This window comes from Solanum pennellii, chromosome 11, assembly GCF_001406875.1.
Source record: "Solanum pennellii chromosome 11, SPENNV200".
Taxonomy (NCBI): domain Eukaryota; kingdom Viridiplantae; phylum Streptophyta; class Magnoliopsida; order Solanales; family Solanaceae; genus Solanum; species Solanum pennellii.
The window spans coordinates 59,995,445-60,002,696 of NC_028647.1; the positions used below are offsets into that span (position 1 = coordinate 59,995,445).

The 7,252-nt window shown below is 30.8% G+C and overlaps 1 pseudogene; it reads left to right on the plus strand.

Annotated features, from left to right (window-relative positions):
• Positions 1-2,767: 2,767 nt before the first annotated feature.
• LOC114074877 lies at positions 2,768-3,445 on the plus strand (annotated as a pseudogene).
• Positions 3,446-7,252: the final 3,807 nt, after the last annotated feature.

Genomic DNA, 7,252 nt, shown 5'->3' on the forward strand with positions numbered 1-7,252 from the left:
ACTCTTCTATATAATATATATATATATATATATATATATATATATATATACTAATTTCACGGCACATGTGTTTGCACATGTATCATATCATATAGTTTAGGGAAAATTGTATATAATGGCAAACTAATAAATCAAATTAATTGCTATAACCACCCTTTGATTTAATTGTGTCCCGTAACAAACTGTTTGTCAGTCACCTCTCTCCCTCAAACTCTCGCTCGCCACTCTCCTTTCTCCTCTCTCGCTCGTTTCCTCTCACTTTTATATAAACACAAGTGTATAAAATTTATTTCTATTTGTATAAAGCGAGAGAAAATTGTATAAATACATATATTTATGTTTCCCTCTCCCTGATCTCGCTCGTCACTCTCCCTAATATCGCTCGCCTCTCTCGCTTATACAAACAGAAACAAAAAAATGTATAAATTGCATTTCTGTTTGTATAAAGCGAGAGAAAATTGTGTATACACATGCAAATACATATATTTTCGTCCTATACACTTATAATTATACAATAAAAATACTCCCTTGCCCAGTTTCTTTTGCCTTTCTCTCTTTCTTGTTTTATACAAATTCAAATTGTATATAATTTCTCTCTTTCTCATTTATTCAATTTAATTCAATTGTATATTCTCTGCCCAAGTCTCTTTTGCCTTTCTCTCTTCTTCATTTTATACAAATTCAAATTGTATATAATCGTTATATACACTTTGTTTTATACAATTCTCTACCCAAGTCTCTTTCTCTTTCTCGTTTTATACACTTCGTTTTATACAATTCGCTTCAATTGTATATGTATAGCGAATTATACATTTACATGTTTGCTATGAAGTGCAATTATGCAAACTTTGCTATAGCATACAAATATGAATTTTATGTTTACTATATGTGAAAGTTGCCCTATAGTTTATGATTTTGTAAAATAGAATTAATATGACTAAATTAATGTTTTTGTCACTATATTAATACGTGGAAAGGAAGGGTTAATGATTTTGTTTAATAGGTGGAGTTGGGGCGGGTTTATTAATTGGGTTGGGTTTGAAGGAGGTTTAATTAGTAATGGATGAGTTTATAAATTATATTAATATATTAAATTATAATAAAAAAATTGAGTGTCACGTATTTAAAAAATATATTTAAATAGTTAAAATTTAAAATCGTTAAATAAGTGGTCGATTTTGGATCCAAAGGTGGGTTACAAGGGTATTTTGGAGCCAATAGGTGAATGAAGGATATTTTTCTACCATTTTTAATACTTTAAGGATATTTTAGACCCTTTTTCGTATTTTCAACGATAATTTCATGAACCTATAGCATGCAAGATTTTCATGACTTGAAATTATGTCATTTCATATGCATGCGCTAGATTTTACGATTTTCAAGATTTAGATGTTTTCAAATAAACCATCTTTTGGATTGTTTTCCATTATCATGATATAAGATGCCTTCAAATAAAGTACCTCTCAGTAGAGAAAATTAAGGGAAAGGTGTCAAATAAGTCTCGTTTTTGTTTTTGGTGACAGATTGACCAAGAGCTGGTCAAATTCTCTTTAAAATGTAATTAGCTAATTATGAGACCAAATTAGCATTTTCAAAACTTTCTAATCTTTTATAAAATACAAAAAAACACACTTTTATAATTCAAACCAAATCATTTAAAAGAAAAAAATATTTTCATCTTCCTTCCTCTCTTCTCTCTCTTTTCTTCCTCCCTTAGGGGATTGTTCTTCTTCTTCCTTAGAAATTTGAAAATTCGTCGTTACTCTTTCTCTGCATTTGTTACTCTTCTTCTCATCTTTTTGAACTGTAATCGTGTTCGACTAGAAATGGGTAAGTTATTTTTTTGAAATACTTTACAATTTCTGAAGTTTTTTTCTTGAGTTAATGAACAATAAAATGTTCTGTAGGTGTAAAAAACGAATAATCGACTTAATGATGTGTATTATTTATCATTTTTGAAAGAAAATCAGCCAACTCAAAAAATCCTTATTTTGAGGAAATGTATCTGTAATGTTATCATTCAGTGAAAAGTCATTTTTTATTGCTGTTGTTGTTCTTTTTTTTGGTCATTTTGTTGATATGATTTTAGAAATATAGTGTTTTTCAGGCGTCCAAAATATATTTAGCGTATGTTGCCACATTTGAGTGATATGTTGGTCATCTGTTGCCACATAAAATTCAAATGTTGCAATAATCTGTACAGATTTGTCAACATATGATGCATCTGTTGCTACATAAGATGTATATGTTGCGCAACAGCAGGTACATATGTGGCAACATAATGTTGATTTATCGCAACAGACTATCCATCGGTTGCAATATACTGCTATTATTATTTTATAATGAATTGTAAAATCTCAATATTTTTTTATTTACCTTGTAGATAAAATGATACAAAAAGCTTCATCCATGACAACAACTTAATGTTCTAACATGAAATGCTCTTTTTGTCTATGCGAAGAATGTGAGCAGCAAGATGATTATTTTATTAGTCGTGTTAAAAAACTCACTGATATTTTTGAGGAAATGTCTCATAATATTGATGTGCAAAAATCCAAGAAGACTTCACAGTCTTTGAAATGTAGGAGGTTGTAAAAATCTATTTCTCAAACACTTTCTATGATTATTGAGAAGAAAGAAAGGAGAAGAAGGCAAAGAAGGAGAAGGAAAAGGAGAAGAATGCAAAGGAGGAGAGGAGAAGAAGGCAAAGGAGGAGAAGGAGAGGGAGAAGAAGGCAAATGAAGAAAAGGAGAAGGAGAAGAAGGCAATGGAGGAGAAGGAGAGGGAGAAGAAGGAAAATGAAGAAAAGGAGAAGGAGAAGGAGAAGAAGGCAAATGAAGAGAAGGAGAAGAAGGCAAAACAGGAGAAGGAGAAGGAGAAGGAGAAGAAGAAGAAGGCAAATGAAGAGAAGGAGAAGGAGAAGAAGGCAAAATTGGAGAAGGAGAAGAAGAAGAAGGCAAAGGAGATGGAGATGCAGAAGGAGAAGGAGAAGGAGAAGGTGAAGCAGAAAGAAAAAGCGAAAGCGAAAAAGAAAGGAAAGAAAGTCGAAGTTGTCAGTTGTGATGTGAAGCGACAATATCCATTTGAAGGTTTTAACATTGACGGCAAGGGTCCAACTAAACTAATGTCATCCTTCTCGTAATGGATAAACGAGGGTATTTACAAGCATCATGCAAAAAAGTAAGTAAAGTAAGGTCATTCAACTATTATTAGAATTTATTCTTGTTGTCCAATAAATAATGATTTATAATTATTACACAATTACAGAGGAAACAAGGAGGATCACTACTTAGCCAATTGCTCGAAACTTGAATTTGACCAGCTTGATTTAGTAGTTGCATTTTCAATGAATAAGGACTGGTTCTACGTAATGTCTCAACCCAATAGGTGCTGCAATGATGAGGTAAATTCATACCCACTTTTATATGTATTATTTAGTACATGAATATATACAATTAAATTGATACACTTGTTCCATCTATGTGTGCAGTATGAGGATGTCATATTTTACTATTTGCGTAAGAAGTTGAAGCAGCAGATTCATTCTAAATATCAATATACCACCACTAGTTATTTTTTCAAAACATACATTGATAATTCTAGTGAATATGAGGATAAAATCATTGACATAATGAAAGGGTATGCTATACCTTCTGGAATGCCTTGGCATTTGAAGGATGATGTTTATGTCCCTGTAAAGAATATAAATTAAACAAGATCGTGTACAATGTTTACTGGAAAAGTCAAATCGACCACTGACAAAGTTGTGAATCCGGTCGGATCTAAAATCACTCAGTAACTAGGGTTTTCAATTTCGTCGGAGTTTGTTGATTTCTGCTTGTTGGCTGTTTGGTCGTCGGATCTTGGAGTTCTTTACCGAAAACCTGTAAAAAAAAACAAATAAAAATTGAAAAAGGGAAAAGGGAAGGGGTCTGGCGTGAGCTTGGGTGTTTGAACTGTGGGTGATTTCAGCTGGATTTGGTCGGAAAACATAGAAAATGGGTTCGTTCGAGGCTTTCTCGATGGTGTTTGGGTGGTGGAAGCTCGCCGAAAAATGGCTCGAAAAAGTGGAGGAGATGGAGTTCTGTTCGGAGGTGATTTATTGGTTGGTTTCCGATGAGGTGCTGGCTGGAAGAGAGGGGTATTGTGCGCTATTGTTTGCTGAAAAATTGAAAAGAAAAATAATGGGGGTTTTGGCTTCGCCGGAAAATGCTCCGGTGAGGGTGGTGGCCGAAAAAATATGAGCACTAAAGAATATCTTTAAGACTTGAACAATCTGAAAATTTTTACCCCTAAAGTTTATCCACCCCCTAAACCTAATGGACCAACTATTTCATAAATAGGGAGTTGAAAACTATGGGCCCAAGTTATGGGCTTGAAGTGTGACCCAAAAATTGTCGATTGATAAAATATCTGTGTATGTAAATGGGTTAATTACTTAAGTAGATCTCCTTTTAAAAATACTTACTTATTTTAGATATATTTTTTAATTATTACCATTTATAACAATATATAGCAATACTATGTATCTTATTAGATTTTTCATTCTCTCTCGCCTTTTTTTCCTTTTTCTCTCTCGCCTTTTTTAATTTCTCACTCTTTCTCTGTCTCACTCTTTCTCCCTTTCTTTTGGTCTGTTTGTTGTTCCTTTTTCCTTGCTTTTTTTTTGCTCTTTCTTCCGCTCTTTATGTTGCTCTTTTCCATTTCTTTTTTTCTTTTTTTTTTCTTCGTAGATATTCAATAATTCTAGACATAATAAAATTTTTATCACTAATTAATTAGAGAAGTGACCTAATCATAACAAATGAAGAGGCATAATAAACTGTAAAATGAATTAAACTTGAATTAAAAATGTATTACACACATATTAAAGTTGAATTACAAGAGAATTAAACATGAATGTAAAATGTAGCAGACGAAAGAGCATTCTTTGATATGTAAATTGAATAAAAATTGTATCAATAATGAATTAAACAAGTAATCTGATCGTAACAAATCAACCAAGAAATTGCAAAACGAATTAAACTTATATTTAAAAGTGTATTGCACAAATATTAAAGTTGAATTAAAAGAGAGAATTAAGCATCAATAAAGGACGTAACTAATGAAAGACCACATATTGATCTAAGAGTGAATTAAACTTGCATAAATATTGAATTAAACAAGCATTCAATAGTAACAAATAAATAAAAAGAATTGCAAAGTGAATTAAATTACATTAAAATTGTATTATACAAGCTAAGGTTAAAGTTGAATTAGAATAGAATCAAGAATGAATGAAAACGTAACTAACGAAAGACAAGACAATGATCTATAAACTGAATTAAACGTATATCATTATTCATGAATAAAACATGGATTATATGTGCGATGTGTCTTATAAATTATTTTGGCTTATAAAGAAAGAAAAGACATTTGTAATATGTATTAATTATGTGATGTGTATGCATTATAAATATATTATAAGTGAATTACCTAAAATATTCTAATCGGTATCATAAAAAAGATGATATATTTGAAATATGTATTATAAATGTATTGTTCATGATTTTAATTCAATTTTAATAAAATTATGAAACAAATCTAATTCAGTTTTAATATATTTGCAAGACAATTTCAAAATTTTAATCTTCTTCGAGTTTCAATTTGAAATCTCTCCTAATATCAATGCTAAACTTAATCAATCTCCCTTAAAATTAAGATATAAACTCCAAAATATTATTTTCAATAATATGAAAGAACAACTTATACAAACTCATCACAATTTAGTAAAATCTAAATAATGAATTCAAAGCTTGAAGCTTTTTAATGTTCATCAATTATGAATTCTTGCTGCTGCAACAATCTTAAAAATTTAAAATCTCAATTTGTGCACACGATTTTGTATAATTTTGGGGTCTTTGTATTCTACTCCTCGTGATATTTTAGATGTAAACCATGCAATACGAATATAAGTCAATTTGAAGATAAGAACAGTTAAAGATAGTTATTTGGATTAAAAAATGGAAAGAAAAAAAAAAGAACAAAAGAAAGAAAAATTATATGTAGAGAAGAGACGGACAAATAGAAAAGAAAATGGATCCAGAGAAATTTCAAATTTTCAATCTCATAAAACTGTTATATTTAGTTAAAAAGAAATTATTGTTATAAATGGTAAATATTTTTTCAATATAGCATATCTGAGTGATTTATCCTATGTAAATTATATTCGAATTTGAATGAATTTTTAGACTGCACAGAATATCAAAATGAATATTAACAATGTAACAAAGAAAAAAATGAATAGGAAAATATAATGAACGTAATCAATTACATGTAAAAAAATGTAATTTAACAGAAATAATGATTTTACAAAAAATGAACAAATATTTGAACGTCTGATTGTGCGAAAATAATATAAACAAGACTAACCGATAAAGATTCTAATACTTCGAGAAAAAGGACAATTATAAACAAATTGTATTAAAATGACGGAACGTGTGTTTTGAACTATTTAAAATAAAATACTAAAAAAATGTATCAATTTTAAAACTATCTGACCAAAATTTGGTGTCAACAGTTATCTCTAAGTCCCAAAACTATATTTCACCATGAAATTTCTCTCTGATAGATAGTAGCTTAGTGGATCCACATTAGCTCAGTTTCAAGTCCCTTACGATTGCAACTATTGGACACCCTCTTTTCGGCGTGGGCTAGTAAATTAAATTACATGTAGTAGCTCACATGATTTATATAAATTATAGTATCTCCCACAATCAGCCTTTCAGTTATTGCAGGAGCTTGTACTTATGTAATTCAGATAAGTATATGTAACGACCTGTTTAGTCGTTTTGAGCAGTAGAGTTTATTTCTGGTAATGACTGTATGGGTCGACGGATCCCACGACGGACCGTCATGGGCACGACGGACCGTCGAGGGGGTCTCGTTCTAAAACACTTAGATTCTGAAAATTTGGGCACTGAGATCGACTCTCTGAACTTCACGACGGAATGGCAGGACGGACCGTCACAGGCTGCGTAACCCTGACTGGGTCGGATTTCTGCTAAAGTTTTTAAAGGGATGTTTTGGACTATTCATGATTATAATTATAAAGTTAGTGGGTTAATGCTAATAAATTATTACTTGGGGGTTAAAGGAGATAACCTTGAAATAAATAGTGGGTTATTTTTATCATCTTTTATACTTAATTATATGACAATTAGGGTAAAAGAAAAAGGGTTTGAAGAAGAAAAATAGAACGAACGAGCGAGAG